Source organism: Plectropomus leopardus, chromosome 7, assembly GCF_008729295.1.
Source record: "Plectropomus leopardus isolate mb chromosome 7, YSFRI_Pleo_2.0, whole genome shotgun sequence".
Taxonomy (NCBI): domain Eukaryota; kingdom Metazoa; phylum Chordata; class Actinopteri; order Perciformes; family Serranidae; genus Plectropomus; species Plectropomus leopardus.
Genome location: NC_056469.1, coordinates 28,626,294 through 28,647,510, shown reverse-complemented (window position 1 = coordinate 28,647,510; position 21,217 = coordinate 28,626,294). Strand labels below are relative to the sequence as shown.

Genomic DNA, 21,217 nt, shown 5'->3' with positions numbered 1-21,217 from the left:
TATTTGCTTGCTCTGTGCACAGCCTGATTTATACTTTCTGAAACCAGATGCCTTTTCATCAAACCACTTTCACCGTCATAAAAGAGTGTGTAAAAATGCATGTTACTGTTTGAAGCATCTCGAATAAGAAAACCAAAAAAAAAAAAGCAGGAATGGTGCTTTTCAAGTGTGTGAGCTGTCCTTGGGTCATATGGGCTTGATAAGCTCAACAGTTTCCAAGACAACGCTGATGGGAGCGGCGATTTTCAGAACAGTCGTAATGCCTCTCAACTGGAGCAGAACGAGGAGCAGGCTAATATTAGGGAAGTGAGACAGAACAGGGCGGCCTGAAGCCCCGTCTCTATCGCTCTCTGTGGAGCAGCCGAGGTACACAGCCGCTCCTGGCAAAAAAGATGGGGTCACTTCATTTCTAGGTCATAACCTTGACTGCAGAACACAGACTGGTTTGATAAAGGAAGGACAGCGACTGGACTGGGACAGAGAGAGAGAATGAGAGAGATCTGCCATTGGTACATAGAGAAAATGAGAGTGAACACGGTACATCTGCCTGTGGACGTAAGGAGCCCCACAGTGAGTCCTAAAACCCGGATATGAGTCAGCATTTCAGCATCTCCAGTTCGCTCGTCTCAAAATCAATGGGTTTTATGAATGGATTTTTTTGGTAAGTTGTCTGAAATAAGGTCTATGGCTAACACAAACTGAAGAGACCTTCATGTTTTGTTCGACAACATGAAATATATCAATTAATACCCCATTTGTCAACTGTTAAACTTTTGTGTGGCTTAAAAAAGGCTGTTGCTATTAAGTGACTAGATGAGACAACCGAACGTCATCATGCCCCGCCAAACACGGCTTTACAGCCTTGTGATGGTGATGTTAAGTCATGCGTCCATAGAGTAGTTTGTTTATAGCCTTACTTTAGCTTTTTACTTCAGGTGACTGCATTTAGGCTTCAAAAATCCTAAAAGTGGTGTTCATCCAGAAAAAAAACAATGGAAAAAATTCCTCAGACCATGAATAGCTGGCTAGCTCTCTATAGCATACTAAAAAAATTCTGTCCACTTCCTTTCCTTTGTGAAGCAAGCAATCTTGCAAATAATGACCGAGTAAGATCCCAAAAAACAACTTATGACACATAGTCTTTAGATGAGATAAGGTGTTAGATTATAGCCTTTTAAAGGTCTAGCATATGGTGGCCAATAATTAATCATTTTAAGCACATAAAAATGCATTACACTTGACTCACTACCAACAATGAAACGTTATGATAAAGCATGCATTACACGCATCATTGTGTCAATAAGTCCTCTCTGTCAGCCTCTAGTTTATAACTAGTCCAGAGCATCTATGAGACACTTGATGATAAAAATTCATTTATTCTAAGCTAAAATGTTTTATGGCTGTTGATATCAGAGAGCATTTTGTGTGTTTAGAGTGCAGTCTTTAAGCATTGTGAGTTTTACCAACATGTTCATTGAATGTTTTACGTACTGTAGATCTACTATATTCTATTAAAATATCCATACATCTACAGAGTTTGAAGCAGTGTTTTTTTAAAGAAGGTGGGTTCACCTCAGCTAACATCAAGTAAATATATTTTTATGGAATGAAGTAACCTGTAGTGGAACATGTCGGCGTTATGAAGGCGATTTGTCACACTGCAAACATTTTGAACAGTCATATAATGACTGTATAATAATGAATGAATAATGAACGTGGCTGTTGTTCAGACTGTAATCTAAATCGATCACAAGTTGAGATGGGCCAGAAACTGCGTGTCTCAGCGCCACGACTTAACATCATTGCAGGGGAAACCCTGATTTATGTATGTTGTATTTTTTATTTGACTCATAACTCATAACATATTGAATATTAGGGCAACCACCTAAACGTCGATGACTCAAAATCATAAGTCTAGAAGTCCCAAGATACTTTGAAATGGAACAGAGAAAGGTGACATAAACGGTGACGGAAACAGAGCAGGCTGACGCAAACCACAGCAGCTACGTTTAGTTTGCTGCTTCAAAGCTTTCTGCCAAAGAACTAAATGTTAACAAAGTTGGCTGCACTATTTTAGAACCAGACGCCGCTAAAACCTCCTGTACTGCCGTCCAGACTGACACGTCGACCGACACCCTGTCAGCAGCCGTGCAAGCAACCGCTCCTCAGTGTGCTAGGATCTTTTAAACTAAGACACACTTTTTATTTCTTTAACTGTGTGGAAAATGTAATGTTTTCTCGAACAGATGATGAACAAAGGCGTTAGAACATGAGGCTCTTGTAAACTAGGAGTTCAGTGTGAGGCGGCTGCTCTGCAGGTGTTCAGGACGGTAACTGAGCTGGCATGAATAATATATTTCTCTGAATTGTAGGTGAGGGTTACAGATGGATCTTGCGGGAATTGTTCTGACAAAGAACTATTATCAACGTCAAGAATAAAGTTTCATCGTCTATACATTTTTAAATAGTTGACTAATACTTTTGTAAAATTCATAGGTTCTTTTTGCAACATTCAGAACATTAATACAGCAGCGAACCACTATTTGCTATGTAGAGTGAAGTAACGCTGTCCTGAGCAGAAAATGAAGTCACACGACTGCTGTGTGTGTTGTTATCGGAGCTTTTCTGTTGTTTGTTGTGGTTATCCGGTCTGACCGTGCATTTGTGTTAGTGCATGTGTGTATCCCACTGGCGAGCTCTTTGCTGCTGCTTTGCATTGTGCTCAAACGGAGGTTACAGCTGATATAATGACAGCATCACATGGAAGCGTAGCACCTACCCTTCATTTCCCCCTTGGTTAAGACCAGCGTTTCCCACACATTAATTTATTTGTGGCAGGCCGCCATGATCAAAACATCTGCTCACATTAATCCATTTTCTATTTTTGCAGCCTAACACTTCATCAGGAGCACTGTTGGAATTTATTTGTCGTTCGGATATTCATGGCCTCACACTTTCAGAGCGCAGAGCATACTCTGGTCACAGATGGAGCAGCAGAACAGCAGGTAGAGTGAAACTGAAACTTAACTTTTCATTGAGCTGGGTCTTAAATGTTTGCTTTAACGTCCTCTGTAGCAGCTGCTCCTCTCAACCATCGATCTGATCGATCAGCTCTGACTGGATCAATGGATCAATTATCCATCCCGCAACTCAAACTCTTCAAAATGTAGCTGAGGAAGAAATAAAACTCATGTAGAGCTCTGCCCGTGCTCCACAAACTGACCTCAACAACAGAGACACTCTGAATTTTACACAGAGCCCCTTCAAAAAATTCATTAAAAGTTGATATATGTTTATGTACAAGAAAACTGGTTGCAATAAAATATTTTAAAACACTAAAATCCCGACATTGTTATTAAGGCCTCAAAAACCAAGTACTGGTCAGACTTTAAGGGAGAGAGGAAGAGAGAAACTGAGATGGAAAGCAAAGTTTAAAAACGCTGTGTAAATAAGGCAAAGAGTAAAGCAGACAGAACTGCCCATGGCAGCGTAAAAGTCCCAGCTGAAATAGATTACCAATGCAAAGCTTGGCAAAGGCGCAAAGTGGAATTAAACACTTCAATCTCCAATCACTCGGGTATTTTCGGCCAAAATCAATATACATTATTGTCACAGCGGGTGCTCCCTTGACGGCTGGAGAGAATGCAGTTGCCTGGCTATACAGTACCAGCAAACCACACACACACACACACACACACACACACACACACACACACACACAGGCAAACAAACAGCGTGTTTAAAAATAAATAACTTACAACAGACATAAGAAGGCAAAAACCACAGCATCATGCCTCTAGGTCTGTGTGACGCCACTGCGCTCTAATTCTTCTTTTAGACACATATCTTACAGAGTGGAACACGATAGAAGAAAAAAGCAAAATACAACTTAGGCAATTAACACAGCATCACAGACTGTGCTGTTAATTGGTGTTAACACACTCACACACCCTGATTAAATCACAAATACAGTCTGAGCTGTCTGACCTGGCAGGTTTGTGAGTCTGGCCTCTGCTGAGTGTCAGCTGCAGCTCTCAGCGCTGCAACTCCTACTGATACTCATGCCAAGCAGGCAGGATTTACGAGGCACTGGTGTTCACAGCAGGGTTTCCCTGGTATTTCTGAACATTTAAATGTGAAGAATGTAAAAGCCATTTCACTGTGCTTTCACTCTCAAGATAGGATTTCGATCTATGCAGCCGTTCTATTTTGTGGCTGTCTGAATCCTTTTATGGACAAACAGAATGTTCCTGAATCTCAATCCAGGATCTGGAAATCACAAATAATGGCTTTTTATACAAATGTTTGCTCTTTCCGAATGATTAAGTACTTGTAATGTAATTGAGTTTAAGGAGAAAACAGAAAGTCCACTAAATTTTCTAAATTTTCTTAAAAAGCCGAACATGATGTTTTTCACGTTTTAACCCCACAAATCATGTTCAAATCATTTTAAAAAAAAATGCACACTATAACACAAACAGCAGCTGGTGTATTGGTTGAAAAAACACACCATCCCTACTAAACTCATGACTCACAATATCATTGGGGTTTTTTTAAGGTCTCCAAAAAAACATTGGAATTCAAAGCTAGATTACGAAGCTTCTGAAAGGGCTATGATCACAATGCAGCCCTCACTAAGACAGCATGAAGGTTAGTGTTAACTTCTGGGCTACAAAAAGTGAGTAAATGCTCAATTTCATATCATCCTGTCATTCATACACTCATACCTGTCCAAGTGCCTATAGGGGTCTCTGGTCAGATGTGCAGGGCGCTCCACCAGCAGAGAGGGCGGAGCGTCAGAGATCCCACTTCCTCCTCGGCTCGTCACTCAAACATGCTCCTTGAGCAAAAGAGAAACAGAGACTTCATAAAAACACTGTTTCACTCCAGATGTGAAAGAGCAGCAGGCATGCTAAGCAGGATTGAGTTTTCTTGTACTGCATTCAGACGCCTTTCACAAGCATTTGAACCTCTGAAACCTGAGAAAATTGGTTTGATTTCTATTGAATATATGGGAAAAAACATAAAAAGTAAAATGTAAGGTATTTATCTGATGGAGGGTTATTTTATATAATCAATAAACTAAGGAAAAATATCAGGAAAACTACATATATTTATACTTATAATTCTATATTCAAAATTTTGTTACAGAATAAAATGAACGCACTATAATGTTGGCACGCTATCTGCATCAGCCAGTATCCCTAGTGTTTGTGTGTATATTTTTAAACAAATTCTTTAGGTCATTATCTTATTAGCTTTTGTTTCTGTTTCTGGTTTTTGCTAATGTCAGGTTATTTTCTTGGAACTTTTTACTAATTTCTTGCTAAATTTTGGGCTATTTCTTGCTCAGCTACTTGTAACCTTCTTCCCATGTTTGTTTCCCATCTGCTCAGGTTTCAAAGAGGTAAAATTCCTGTAACAGTAAGGGGATTGGGGAATGTGGTCAAACGGCTTGGAAAGAGAGTGCGAGTGTTCCCATTGCACCAGAACCACAAAGCAACAACAGGAAGACCCGACAGAGGCTGTCACTCAGCGGCCTCAAACATACTTCCTGGCTGAGCACGCACAGTAATAACACTCATCTCTCTCACATAATCACACGGTCAGAGTCACAATGTCACCAGGCATCTTTCCAGTTGCACCAACACCTCCCGGTGTGAGTGGAAACGCATCTTTCAGTCAAACCCATCTGAATAGCATCCTCTGGAAAAGTTGTCAACCATTCACAAACTGTGAGTCCGGCCGTGTATCGTTTGTGTTATAAATTCATCACCCTTCCTCTTTCACACCCGCCCAAAGGTCAAACATACATAACCAAAGACTCTCTGCCAGCACTGGAGCAGGATAAAACAAGAGCGAGGGAAGGAAGACAGAGGGATGAGGGGGTAGAGGGATATTAGGATGGACAACTGACGGATTCTCAGAACTGCTCATTTCACTGGATTAATCTGCTATTTTTAAAAAATCCGCAGAGAATGAAGATGAATATGACTCAGTGTGGGCGTATGTGTATATGTGTGTGTGTGTGTGTCCTTCAATCTGGTCCTTGGCCTACTTTAAAGCCAAGTCATCATTCTGGTCTACTGGGACTTCGTATTGCCATCCTGTGTATGTGTGTGTGTATTAAGAGCTTGTATTACAAGAAGAGCCATACCATAAATCTCCTCCTGCCAGCCCACATGCTCCAGTGTTTGTGAGTGTGAGGAGGCTGTGCTGCAGTGCAGGTATGCCTCAGTGTGTGAAGGGCCCTGGCCACCAAAGGTGTCTGTCTCTCTCCTGCTAGGTGAGTCATCATTCCTCCTCTCCTCCCTATTTTTCTGCCTCTCTTTCTCTCTCTCCGTCACATGTCGCAAACTTTCCATCCCTCTTGCCTTCATCTCACACACACCTCCATACAGTTTTAAATGGAAGGTAATCTATCCGAAAATTGAAAGCAGGACAAGCAAGAGCTTCTATAAATACTCATCAGATTCCCCTGACAATCGCAAAATAAACCTACAGAGCCACAAACAACACTGCAGCGCAAATAGCAACCCATCTCTGTCGCTGTCTGCAGAGCAAACCTCTATCTCTCCTCATATCCCCATCTCATGCTTGAGTCGTTTCAACGAAAACCACTTCGAGAGAGACCACAAACAGTGAGACAGACAGTGAAACACACTGAGACGGAGAATGAGGAAGTTAACCTTGTACAACATGGTTTGGCAACGCTGCACGCAATTATTGTCATGCAAATAAACCAGATTTGAATAAGAGATATCTGTGTGATTTATTGGGCTGATCTCCACTTGTGCAGCCACAATGGGAGGCCTGCAGCTGCTGAAGCTTTTCCTCCACCTGATTATTATCTGTTCCCTGACCTCAGTCCTCTAAAAAAAAGATGCACTGAACACCAGCCGAACACTGATATTGGCCGAAATTCACCTTGTTGGTCTATATCGGGCTGTCGGTGAACATCTGTTGCTGTACTTTTTGCAGTGTGTCCCGGACCATTGGCTCTAGTCAGCCCTTGTCGGACCTTTTTGGCTTTTATTTTTGGCGATTTCAGTATGTTGGATTGGTGTCTAAGATGGCGAAACGCTTCAGTAAATGAAATCACTCTAGTAGGTAGTTTAGCTCAGCTCACAGAAAGAGAGAAGAAAGCAAATAAACGACTCAAGTCAAGAGGGCGTGAGATTGAAACAAACTTTTATTTTATTTTATATTTCAAATAAAAATAGTAAAATAAAACACTTTTTAGTGCTGTTAACGCAACAGACATTTGGTTGATAATTATTTATTTGTCTTTTAAATTACCAATTATTTTAAGCACTTGTAGTGCAATTTCAAAAAGAAACAATTCATAAAAATCCTACTTTCCAATTCTGAACCTTTTTTAATACTTGTGAAAAATTCATTTAAGACATTTAAATGCCAATTAACACCTTAATTGAAAGCGTGAAAGGTTGTTTAATACATTTTCATGATGGCATTTGTACTCATTCAAAGGAAATGTAATGAAGGGCTGAATTAAAACAGTTGAGTGATTTTTTTTATATTTTTTTATGATTAAGTATTATTTGTTTCCCTTTTACAAAAAGGGGATTAAATAACAACAAAAACAAAATAAACAACAACCCAAACACATTTGTATCAGCTATCGTCCAAGCTGTAATTTAAAGCATAGACTATCTGCCCTTAATTTCACAATCGGCCGATCCCTTCCTTAAAGACACGAAAAGTAATTGTAATTGATACCGCTGCTGTAACCTGTTTTAAACACACACATACGCTGGCTTTCAACACGAAGTCGCACACACCTAGTACACCTAGTGCATCAAGCTGTCATGCCTCAGTGGTTAGGCTAACAGATGGACACTTAGTCAGATGTGTAATGCAGAGCAAGTGAGCAAAGATGGACCTGTCCAAACAGTGAGCGGTGCCAGTGGAACATGACATTATTTAGGCCAACACTGCACTGACACAAGCATCCAGAGAGCAGAGACAGAAATATACTGAGTCTGCCCACTTCGACACAGGAGAAGCAGAAATGGTGTTGTTGCACAGCCCAGTTTCTCACAAACTTCGATTATAAAAACATCAGATTCTGTCCTGTGACGTGGTCATCAGTTTTACTATAACAGTTGTCTATTCAGTCCCAAAACAGCCATCTTCTGTTTGAATACAAGGATACAATCTGTCTGACTCTGTGCCAATACTGACCTTATTAAGCGGATCAAGTATCGATTGGTTGTGAGCAATCCACATTAATTTGCTGCACAGAGCTTATTTTTATGCGCCCTGAAGTCAGAAGACGGAGAAATGATGATGGTGATAGATTATGGTTACAAAACCTCATAAACTTTTTGCAGCATAAGATAAAAAACATGCACACGCACCAGTCAAGTAACACTTCCAGTTTATACATATCTGCGAAAACATGAAGCTTCGCACACACCTTCCCTCCGGCAGCACAGGAGATCTTTACAATCAGCACAGTTTCAAGATTAGTGTCACCAATTCAGTATCCAACCAAATGTCTCCCCTTCTGTTTCTGAGATATGAAGTAAAGTAATAGCCCGAAAAGTGCTTTTACAGAACATAATGTCACAATGAAACTGACCTTCGACCTTTTGGATATAAAATGTCAGCACTTCATTATTTTATCCTAGTGGACATTCTTTTTGAAATTTTGTCATGATTGGTATATGAATTCTTGAGTTATGGCCAAAAATATGTTTTCTTACATCACAGTGACCCTGACCTTTGACCTTCAGTCACCAAATTCTAATCAGTTCATTCCTGAGTCCAAGTGGATATTTGTGCCACATCTGAGAAAACTCCCTCAAGGCTTTCTTGAAATATTGCATTCATGAGAATGAGACGAACAAAAGGTTAACGGAAGTTTGACCCTTAACCGCTAAAATCTCATCAGCTCACCACTGAGTTCAAGTGAACATTTGAACCAAATTTGGGGAAAAAAAAAAAACCTCAAGGTGTTCTTGAGATATCATGTTCACAAGATTGAGACAGATGAGGTCATAGTGACCTTGACCTTTGACTACCAAAACCTAAAAGGTTCATCCTTGAGTCCAAGTGGCTGTTTGTGCTACATTTAAAGAAATTCATTCGAGGCATTCTGCAGATATCGCAATCAAGATGGGGCTTCTAATACGAGAGGAAAATTCAATTTTAAAATTTACAGGACAACTGTAAAAAGTTTTTGTGTTTCAATCTGTGGTGACAGATTATAGAATAGTTTAAAGACAGAGTTGAAGAAATGTTCAAACATGAACATGTTTAAAAAGATGAAGGATAAAGGATGTGATTTTCATGAGGTGAATAAGAGGTTTGACCGTCACCAGGTGTTTACAGGGATTATTGTAGAAGTATTTAGTTTGTACTATTTTGTAGTATTATTTCCCTTTTCTACCTCTTCCTCTTTATTCTGTAAATAACAATGTAAATATGTTAACATATAGATATATATAGTTATATAGAGTTTAAGAAAATTCAGTATATATAAAAATGGAAGCAGGTTAATGATTGTTTAATAACTGATGAGAAGGGGTGGTATTTAAAAAGTTTGTACTTCTTTCCACTCCTTTTCTGATATGTCTGTATGTTTGTGTATGTTTGTATGTTCATTCTTTCCTTTTTGTACATACTTGAAATAAATTTCAACTCAATTCAATTCAATTAAATTCAATAAAAAAGGACCACAGGTCCACACAAAACAGCAAAGCAGCATTGCTTTTTAAAGATAATTTTTTATTTGTGAAAACAGACCGCTGTTAAGGTATTTTGAATTGGCGGCAGGTCTCAGAATCACTATTGGGAGAAAGAAAAAGTTGCATCAGTGCATCACAAATTCTGTCTTTTGTTTGCCTCCCAACTTTCCTTTGTTCCAGCTGTGACCAGCTGAGAACCAACGCAGAGAATGCAGCATGGCAGCCAAAAATCTGGATCCCCATCATCCCACCCTCCTCTTGCCTCTTTCTGTGTCCTACCAAACACTCCCTGTTATTAATCCACAAAGTCTGTCTTTCCTCCCACGCAGGCTCTTTCCATTCAGTCTGGGTTGTCGTAATTCCTGTCGTAAATCCGAAAGACCGGTGACTGAGGCAGACTAGCAGAGATGAGTAGGAGCTCATGGGTGGACTAATGATGAAATCTTAGCTAGCAGGCACAACTCTTCTTTCATCGGGGAAAAAAAATTACCTAACAAACACACGATGTGGTTTATGCACGTCTGCACCCACATAACGACCTGCAAGCTAAAGTTGGCATGCTAAAGCTTGAGGCCTCTGAGGCTTCAAAGCAGGACTGGAGCCAAATAAGGTTGAGGAGCTCTGAAACGACCTTTGTTCTGAACAATTTAGAGGGTAGTGTGGGCTGAGCTAAAACTAACAGGCAGTCAAATCAGTCCTTCACAATTCCCCGAGCTCAGCATGAACAAACTGTGACCAAGCAGCCATTGCGAAGCATTAAACCTCACTGTTCCACTGTCTCTTTAAAGATTGTCGGAGAAAGACACACAGAGGAGAAACTGGGTAAGCATGAAGTGCGTGTGTGTGTGTTTGGTTCCCAGCCAGGGTTTTTACATGTGTTATGTGACTCTGTTTGTAGCGTATGTTGTAACAGAGGGAGTCCAAAGATGACATCTTTGGTCTTAGCAACAACAAACAGTGCTGTGGTAATCCTGTGCCGACTGCACCTCCTTCTAGCCCTCGCTACGACCTCCTGCTCTGTCAAACACCTCGTGTCTCCAGTGGTGTGGGAAAGGAAGGCCCTGCGGGGCCTGCTGCACCCTCATACACACACAAACACTAAATCCATGCTAAATAGGGACAAGAGGAAAAGCAACAAAAGATGACAACAACAGTTTCGCTGTAGCTCACCTTCTGACAGCTTTCCAGGGGAAGCCCAGGGAGGAAAACAGGAATACCAGGAATAGAGCAAGGAGAAAATAGGTAAAATGCAGCTGGTTCAAACTCCCTGGACACGCCACTATGTCACACTTATCCTGGAAGAAACAGCTTGTTTTGCTCCCCATAATAAGGAAGTGCTGTGAGAGCTGGGGGCTTGTCACTTTCTAGATATACAGTATGTACTCACAGAGGACACAGGGTAGAGGACGACTGAGGGACAAGGGGACGGACAGAAAAAGACAGATGAAAGGAGAGTCACAGCAAGGAGAGGGATCTGCTTCCTGTTTACAAAGAGTGGAGAGCACAAGAAACAGCGCAGCAGGCCACGACACTACTGTTAGGAAACATAACAGTGATCTCACACACACACACACACACACACACACACACACACACACACACACAGACACAGACACAGACACACACTACCTTCCCTCCTCTGTGTCCTGAGTGATTACGCACAACAGATTTAGCCCCAAACTTCCCCCTCTATCTCTGTGTGTCTCGGTAACATCTGGAGGCTTGTGATTTGTTCTTGGTTCCATATCTCGCTGCTGTCCCCGCTCTGGCCAGCCGCCGTGTTAACAGGATCAGGCTTAAGTGCGTGCATGCCCCCAGCTGCGTGCTCAAACGCTCCAGGCAACATTCCCAATCCAGGACAGACTTCCTTGCAATCCTACACAGCCTGCAATCTCCTCCTCCTCTCATGTAGTGGCAAAGTGTGGGATTAGCACATTTTCAGTACAACAGAAGCCTGTTTTTAGCTGCATGCAATGCGATAACATTAGCACTTTACAAAAAGCAAGGGAAGTGCTTTTAATGTAACAAAGTCAGTACGCCCACAGATAGGATGACAAAATACATGTGCAGCGGACCCCATAAAATAAAGCTGGCAAGCTGAGTGTGCTGAGTCACTGCAAGTGTATATGTATTATCTACAGCTCGTGGGCTAAATCTAGGCCCCTGATCCTAAAAGACACTAAAACTTAAGAAATGTCCTAAAATTCAAGAAACGCTCTAAAATCCAAGAAATGTCCTAAAACCCTAGAAATGTTCTAAAATCCTAAAATCTTAGAAATGTTGTAATATCCTAGCAACAAAATATAATCCTTTAAAAGTGCTAAAATCCTAAAATCTCCTGAAATTCTAAAAATGTCCTAAAATCCTAGAAATCTTATAGTATCCTAGAACGCCCTCAAATCTTAGAAATGTCCGTAAAAACTAATAAATGTCCTAAATTCCTAGAGACCTGCTAAAATCCTAGAAACATCCTAAAATCTTAGGAATGTCCTACAATCTGAGAATCATTTACGGGGCTGCTCTACTGGCCCCTGGCCTCCTGTCATTTTGCAAAGATGGACGCCAAGCAAAGCACATTTAGTATCCCTGATCTACAGCATCAACCTTCGAAAAAATGAAATCTTTTTAATTACATTTTTCACACCACTGTTAAGGAATAAACAAGGTAGGAGGGCACGCACATCCAAAGGACTTCTACAGCTGCAGAATCAAAAAAAAAATCAAAAGTAAGAATCCAACAAAAGATCCGCACACTGTACTTCAAGCTCCCAATTAATTTGAACTTTACCATGTTTCGATCAGAGATCTTTATCAGGCATTTTTATAGCCAAATGACAAATGCCTGACGAAGATCTCTGATCAAGGTGTCGCAAAAGTCAAATTCATTGGGAGCTTTAAGTACAGTGTGCTGATCTTTTGTTTGATTCTCAGCCCACTGTTTAAACAGAGCTGTCCGTCACCGGCAGAAAGCAGCATTATGTAACCTACCTGTCTGTTTGCACACTCCGTCCTCATGAATCCTGCTATTTAACTCTACTGGGCCACTTCAAGTGCTCTATCAATGAGACCGTATGTCAAAAAAATGGACACCTAATAGTCCACTGGCTGCAGCAAAATGCACAATCAATCACTGGGCAAAGTTCTAAATATACACATACAACTCCAGACAAACACACACACAATCTAACCAAGCTAGTGTAGCACTATCAATATTTCATTTAAGCAGCTTCGTCATGAGGTCAATACACACACACACACACACACACAGTCTGTCACACTACATAACCTCCAATAAGCTTTCACTGTGAGTTCCAAATGTTCAGCAATAACTTTGGCTTAATGACTGCAGGTAAAATCCACACTGAGCCCCAGGCATGACTAATCTGGCCGTCCTCTTTCCAATCTAGCTTTATTAAGAAGTCACACAGATCTGAATCTCTATTGCTATCACTGTGCCCCTGTGGGCGCGACTCTAATAAGGCTAGTTCCACACACACTTTCAGATCTGTTTGAATATTTGAACACATCTGTCTAAGCCAGTGGTTCTCAAATGGTTGGGCACGGAGGACCAGGGGGAAAATATGGAGTGAAACAAAGCTGAATGAAAAGGGCTCCTGCAGCTTAAGGCAAGTTAGAATTAGGACTTTTAATGGTATTTGACATGAAATCTATGATGAATTTTACAATAACCACAATAGAAGAAAAAATAAAACTGACATTAATTTTACAGGGCGAGGGATATTTTTTTTCATAAAGTTTATTTCAACAAAAAACGACTTTTTTTGTTATGTGGTGGAGATGAAAGTAGAGCAGAACTTGGAAATACCTGCTGATTGTTGGCGAGTTTTCATGGCAATTTTGTGTTTCTGGGATTTCACTGCCCTAACTCCTCTCAGGACTTAAAAAAACAAACTTTGGCATAAAATACACAGAGCCTCAAAGGTATTGCATGCCTCAAAATCTCGTTTAAAAAGCCAATTTTAGTTGAATACGCATTTCCCCATATTGTCCAGGGTACAGTGCCTGCTAGCTAGCAGACAGTGGATCCTCTGCTCTAAGTGTAATTGGTAATTGGTTGACATAAATGCCAGAGGCATTTAATAAATTATTTTTTAAAAATACATGTTACAAATTACTTTGAGATTTTACACATTCATTTTTTTTAGTAGTAGTATAAAGTAGTAGTTTTTTAGCGTAGTGAAAGTGAAACTAAGAATTTGCTTTCACTTGCCTCTACAGCAGCTGCTCCTCTTGAAAACTGATCAGATCAGTTCTGATGGGATCTTCTGATCAATTATTTAACCCCCAATTCAAACTACATGAACTGCTTGCAGAAATAAAACTTGAAAAGTTCTGCTGGCGATACGTTCACAGATCTGCAAAAATAGACAGCGAGTACGTTTACAGGATGTTAGACAAAGTCATATTACTGTGTTAATCCAATGAAAACTAGAAGTTCAAAGAAACTGAAGTCCAACTGAGAAATTATCCATGTTTACACCGTTTGACATGCAACCCATTTGCTGCCTGCTTACTCATTTGGTACATGTGTCAACCCCAAGAAGATCCAGTACCAACTTGCTGAAAGGGGGCATATCGCCACTTACCGTGGCAGAGTAGGACAAACTACCGTTTATAAATCGATTTCCCCCCGGCGCTTGTATACTGGGATTAGAACAGTAGTCTAATTAAATGGCCTAATTGAGCTATGTTGCTCGACTTAACTGTGCATGTAAACATACTGACTGATTTTCCATATCTAAACATTTTTAAGGCTTTTGAAATGATGATTTAAGACATTTTAATACCAATCAGTGCCTTATTTTATTTCAGATTAATTCAGTGCATTTAAAGACTTTTTAAGGATCTGTGGTAAACCTGAAATACGATTAATGTAAGGAAAACAAATAAAGGGATGCTGATGCTATCATGCTGACCTCTACTTCTCTAATATTCAACATGGATCCTTTTTTTTTAATCATTTGCTTCCCCAATGGGGGTGGGGGGCATGAAAAGGTTTGAGAGCCACTGATCTAAGCACACAGACAAATAGGCTAGAATTACAAAAACAGCCAAAGCTTTGTTTCAGGGGATGTGAAAAGGCACACATTTTTTAAAAAAGTCAAATCTCAAGTGCCAGTTGGCCCCTGCTTTCCTTTGAATTTTTTGTGGAGCATGTTTTTACGCAGTCTAGTCCCCCCCACAGTAAGTACAGAGGCAGTATCCTGCTGTTGTCTCTCCCTGCAGAGCTGCAGCCACACTGACCCACATCCAAGCTTCTGGCAGATTACTCTGCAGCACATACGACACACACTCACAAACACACACACATTCCCAAGATGCATGAGCACAGTGCCTCTGACATTTGCAGCTCGTAGAAATGTAATTTCTGATGGCTTAGCATACACGCCCACGCACACCAACTCAGAAAAACAATGGCCCTGTTGTTCCACAGTCCATCAGGAGTAACTGTTGATATGGCTATCAGTGTGACCGGGCCAGAACAACTCCACTCAAAGTGTCCTCACACACACAAACACACACACCCACACACATGCAAACACACACTCAAGGGTAGCAGCCTGGGCTAGATAAGGGCTAGAGATGGATGGTTGTGTGTGTGCAGGCCCAGAAGGTGAGCCTGGGGTGGATAGCTCGCTCTGTCACACAACAAAGACAGAGCACAGAGCTGCAGGAGCAGGGGTTTGTCCTTTCTGCCCTCCTCTAGTCCTCATCTGTCCTCTTTTTAACATTGAATGATCTAAGAGTGCAGTCACACCTTTGACAGAGTAGTCACACTTCAAACTTCTTCTTTAGTGGAAACAATTACACCATTGTATTTGTTAAGATTCACAGTACCTAAATATAGGCATTCCCGGATACGTTGACAAAATCTACATGAAGTCACTCATTGTTAGTATTTTGAACAGGAGCTTATGTAAGGTGAGATTCAATCCAAACTATAAAAAGGCAACTATAACTATCTATTTTATTATTTTAAATACATTTGAACCAAATATACAATACAATTTATTTTGTTAAAAAAATGCGCTTACACCCCTTTTCAACCAAAATTTATGTAGACAGATTTTTAGATTGTGGGAAAACCTGTTGAAAATGGACGACAGACTGCTTTCCCATTACCAGTAGACTGCAACAGACCAGTATGCTTTTCTGTCTTTTTTTTTCTTAACTGATGTCACGTTCAATGTAACCAACAGGCCAAAAAACAGGTTAGTAAATACAAAAGCAGTACTTCTTGTTTTTTTTTTTTTACATCTCTTACTTAATTAGTCTCTCTTTCAAACTCTGTGAACACTCATTTAGAAGCGATGTCTGAATGTTGCTCGGATGGAGACGGACGGTATTTTGTGGTTGCGTGTCATTGCATCTTGCTTGTAAACGGGTTAAAATTCACACTGGTTTTGCATTTCCATCAATGCCAATCTGCCACAGACTGTTTTACATTAAGCTGCTGAAAGCTGTAAATTCACCACTTCTACGCAGAAAGCAGAAGATAACATTAATAAATAAATACAAAGTACACTGCACACTGACTGACGGGAAAACAAACAAAAACAAAACAAATGCTCGACTTACAGAATCTCAGTTGACTGGAGGTCGCCAACAGATTATCTGAATCTCTGGCTTTCAGGGGGCAGCCCTTAAAAAATGTTATATTTAAGCATGTTTGTTCCCTTGAGTTCCTTCAGGTACTTCTGTCTTATATAATACAAGAAAGATGCTGCTACCACAGCTAAAAAGATTCCACTTTCAGTACAGCATACTTCTTAACATTTGCCATCAGTAATGACTAAATATGAGCTAAATCAAACACGACTCATTTGATGCAGTGTTTTCAAACATTTTAATATAGCATGGCTAATAAGACTGATAATGACCAAAAGGTTGTGCACATAGGGTAGAACCTGAAAGATTTCATTTGATTCAATTAAATTTACTCATCAAATGAAATCATATTAATATAATTTCACTGAAATGTTATGTGTCAGTTGTGCATTTTTAACATGCTATGTGTTTTCCTACAATTAGTCTTTTCATAAGTTTAAAAAAAAGCTGAGGCTTTGTGTTGGGCTATTCAATTCATATTTTATATTTTTTAAATATTCTATTATGTTACTTATCTTCTATTTCACTAAACGCAGTTTTTTTTTTCTATTCTAATGTCGAGAAACATTCATGACACAGTATTACATTTCCTGAGACATCTAGTGAGAAACCTTTTCTGAATAAAATAACAACACTAAGTCTCTTTTTGGCTAATCCAGCTAATTAAATACCTGACAAATTAATGTATCTCAACACAATGACTCATAAATCATAAAAATCCAATTATGCCATAAAACAGTCGTGCTCAGTGATATGCTACACTGCCCACAATGGCTAAAAACACCCAGTTATATTAAAAGGGATGGATACCAGTGTGGCAATATCTTTGATAACAGACAAATTTAGATCGCCTCATGGTACATAATGTGTGCATCTTTCCATACCCAGATTGCATGATAAATAATATTTGTTTAGTCCATCAGTGGATCAGTCAATAAGGGACAATGTAAATCAGCATCATGCAAAACAAATGGCTTTTTCCACAAAAAAAATCCTTTTAACTGAGTATTGCTTTAAAGGCTTTTATGTGAAAGCACTGTGAACAAAGACCAATTAAGATTTGTCACCCAGGTACAAACAGGGTTCTCTTCTTTGGGATGAAAGCAGTGAAAGTGGAGACGTAAATCTCTATAAATCCTTTCTGGGCTTTCTTGGTTTAGCAGCTCTGCGGATACAGTGGCGTTAGAGTTTGAACTCTACTACTACTTCACTTCTCGGGCTGACTGGTGGTGATATGCATGCTGCACACGGTAGTCCTGACACTGCCCTTGACCAGGATCAGCTATTGGATTGAAATCTTGAAAATGGGTTGATCAAAGGAAAAATGGCTCTGAAATCTGATATAATTACATAATCCAGTCTTGGATCAAACCCTCACTATTAGCGCTTTCCCTCCAAAATTAGTGCATGCACGTAGGTTTTTCAGACACAGGTAAACCTGCTAAATACTGTTTTCCCACTGCCAGTAAACACAGCACAAGTCTGACTTTGTGTCAGCTGTTTTGTGTGTAGGGTTAAGTTAGTTGCTGTGCCGTGCGATGTCAGAGACAGGCAGGTAAACAGTAGACAGCAGAGGTCAGACAGAGGTCTCCATAAACTTCTCAGTGGTTTTTTCTATTTCTATATCACTTACTTATTCAGTCTCTTTTTCAAACTCTGTGCAGACTAATTTGGATCGGTTTGTTTTAGTGCCGCTGTCAGAGGAAACGGACGGTAGTTAGTGATGGCGCGTGATTGCAGCTCGCCGGTTAAAGAGCTGAAATTATCACGTTCACTCCGGTGTTGCATTTCGATCAATGCCGATTGGAGCCGGAGGTGATAAAAACCTGTGTCTACTGCAGTCATTTGACCAGGTGTGAATGCCGATCATACACATTCCCATTGCATTAAAAAGCCAGATGCTGACCGGTGTTAGCAGGCTTTTTGTGCAGTGGGAATAAAGCTTATATAACGGCTTACATTATAGAACCTACGGGACTTGCCAGTAGTATCCATAAGCTCAAACATGATTGATTTTTCAGCTTTTGAAAAAAGTGGAACCGGGTCCTCAATAGAACTGAGTCCTCATCCCTCCACCCACCTCACCACTAGCTAGAAGCCCGCATTGTGTAAGAAGTCCCATTTAAAGCACTGGTTTTCGGATTTAGTAATCTTGAAAAGTCTGTATCTGTATCCAAAAAAGTCAAACATGTTATGTTATGTAATGTAAATGTAAAAAAAAATCTCAAAAGTAAAATGGATTAGCTGATTCTGGACAGTAAAACATGGGATTTCCAGATCCAGATAAATCGGGTCCAGATTACATTTTTTGAACAACCGGGCCCTGGGGTTAACCCCCCGTGCACAGCCTGCTGTTCCTAAACAGTAAGGTTGGATCAAATGAAAATATTCACACAGAGATAAAATAAGTGAGATTTACCCAGGTCGCCATGGACACATAAAATACCCTCCATTTAACTGACAACATAACATACTATTCTTTTTGTGATTTAAATAAACAAGCAGGCCTACGCGCTGGATGGAGCAGCCAACATACGCTCAGAAACAAAGAGTGTCAAACACATTAAAAAGGCACACAAACAATCATTGTAGGCCGGAGTGAGGAGCGACATCTGTGCTTAAGTGTGGGACACACAAGTGTTTCTCCATGAGTCAGCAGAAATTGGACATATTCCACTTCCTCCTATGGACGGTGGGGGGGGGGGGGGGGAAAGAGAAGGCCCGTCGCCATGGAAACTATGTCTTTTCCTGTCAGGTCATATCTCAGAGTGAAACAGATGCTGTGAGCAACATACGGACACATGAACAGCACACTCTGACAAAGAGGGGAATTGTTGGAGCTAAGCTGAATGGAGTATATAGGGTTACTCAATACTACAAGGCTGAGCTGTTGCAGTTTAAGGTGCCTCTTAAAGCTACAAACAGTCAGAGCACTGGATCTGTTTATGAGGTCAAAGTCACTTGCAAAGACAAGTCAATTGCAAATGCAGATCCAACTGGATTTCTTTCAAGGTTACAAAGTTACACCAACATGTCCAGGTGTAAAAGGAACATGGAAAAATAGGATTTAAATAATATCCTGACGACACAAATGAGAGTAGGCTTTTACTATTTGAAACCAGAGGAAATTGACTTGATTTCTTTCTAAAACATGGATAGAGGGCAATGAGCAATGGAAGAAGAATTAACCAAAAATTAGCAAGAAATCAGTAAAAACAAACAACAACAAAAAAAGAAAAATAAAGACAAAAGTTTTAAAAAAAGAAAATATCTACTTGAAAAGTTCTAATAATTCTGTGACATAATTTAAAATGTAATTATGATCATTATAAATTTAATTTATCATCTATCCCAAGATTTTCTTTTTTTCCCCTAGATATTTTTCCCTAGCTTTTTAAAAATCATTATCTAAATCTACTAACTTCTTGCAATTTGTGTAATAAATCTTACCAAGTTGCTTATTGCCTTTCCCCATTTTTTTTAAAGAAAATGCACCAGTTTGCTCAAGGTCCTCTAAATACATTAAAATCTGTTTTGTCTTTTTAACAGAAGCTTGATTCTTGTGCATTTTACTCACTCTCACAGTATTCATGTGCCAAAATCTGGCTCTCATCTAACATGGTCCCCAGCCAAAGTCTTCCAGCTGCCTCTCATCTTCTTGATTTGTGTAGTTAGCTGATCTTCATCACTGGGATCAACAACTCTTGGCTGATGTTTTTGTTGTTAAACCTGCAGTTTTGTTTTCTTTTTTTTTTGGTCACAGTGGACCTTTGACCTTTTGGATATAAAATGTCAGCATGTCATCATTATATGCTAATAAACATTTGTGTGATTTTTCTTGTCATAATTAGCATGTAAATTATTGAGATATGGCCAGAAAGTCACAGTGACTTTGACCTTTGACCACCAAATTCTAATCAGTTCTTTCTCGAGTCCAAGTGGATGTTTGTGCCATATGTAAGGAAACTCCCTTAAAGTGATAGCTCTGGATTTTTGAAGTGGAGCTGTATGAGATACTTGTGTAGTTATTATATTACATACAGTAGCTGGCAGTCGGCGTGCTCCACGTTTGCAGAAACACACGGGGTGCTCAGTGGCTAAAACAGGTTTCCTATACAGCATGGTAATGTTGAGCTATGAGCGGCGCACCCCTGCTGTTTCTGCAAACTGAGTGTCGACAACCAGCTACTGTATGTAATACACTGATAAATATATCATACAGCACAACTTTAAAAATCCCAAACTACCACTTTGAGGCCTTCTTGAGATATTGCATTCACGAGAATGAGACAGATGCAGGGTCACAGTGACTCTGACCTTTGACCACAATCAGTGCATCCTCGAGTCCAAGTGAACGTCTGTGCAAAATTTTAAGAAATTCCCTCAAGGCCTTGTTAAGGTATCGTGTTCAAGAATGAGACAGACGAGGTCACGGTGACCTGACCTTTGACCTACGACACTAAAATCTAGTCAGTGCATTGTTGAGTCCAAGTGGACATTTATGGTAAATTTGAAGAAATTCCCTGTAGACGGACTGGATACTGAAAACATAATGCCTGCGGCCATGGCTGTCACTGGCACTGAGGCATAAAAAAACAGTTGCATCTAATGAAAAGGAAGTGATAAAGTCTTGTATAGCTGAGGGGAATTTAAGAGTCGTCTGATAATGCTCTATAAGTCCATCAATAAGAGCAGAAAATTTCACCCTTCACACACCTTTAAACATTAAAAAAAAAAAGCTCCTGCATATGTCACAACTTTGCCTCATGTGTTTGTTATTCTAAAGCCTTATAACATTTCTACTCTGCTCACAATGACAACAAGAGGCATGTACGTTTCTTGTGAGGACCTCCTTATTAATGGACTGGAATGCG

The 21,217-nt window shown here is 40.0% G+C and overlaps 1 protein-coding gene across 2 annotated transcripts in view; it reads right to left on the bottom strand.

The window, feature by feature from the left end:
• The window catches only part of galnt1 (UDP-N-acetyl-alpha-D-galactosamine:polypeptide N-acetylgalactosaminyltransferase 1), a 65,505-nt gene that overhangs the window by 33,643 nt on the left and 10,645 nt on the right, over positions 1-21,217 (bottom strand). Inside the window, exons 1-2 of one of the 2 annotated variants that reach the window (XM_042489871.1) lie at positions 10,884-10,946; positions 4,728-4,840 (exon numbers count right to left, since the gene is read on the bottom strand). The gene's annotated coding sequence lies outside the window, so the exon portion shown is untranslated. Of the gene's footprint in view, positions 1-4,727; positions 4,841-10,883; positions 10,947-21,217 lie in introns of those variants that run through there. The other variant, XM_042489870.1, reaches the window with a different exon arrangement.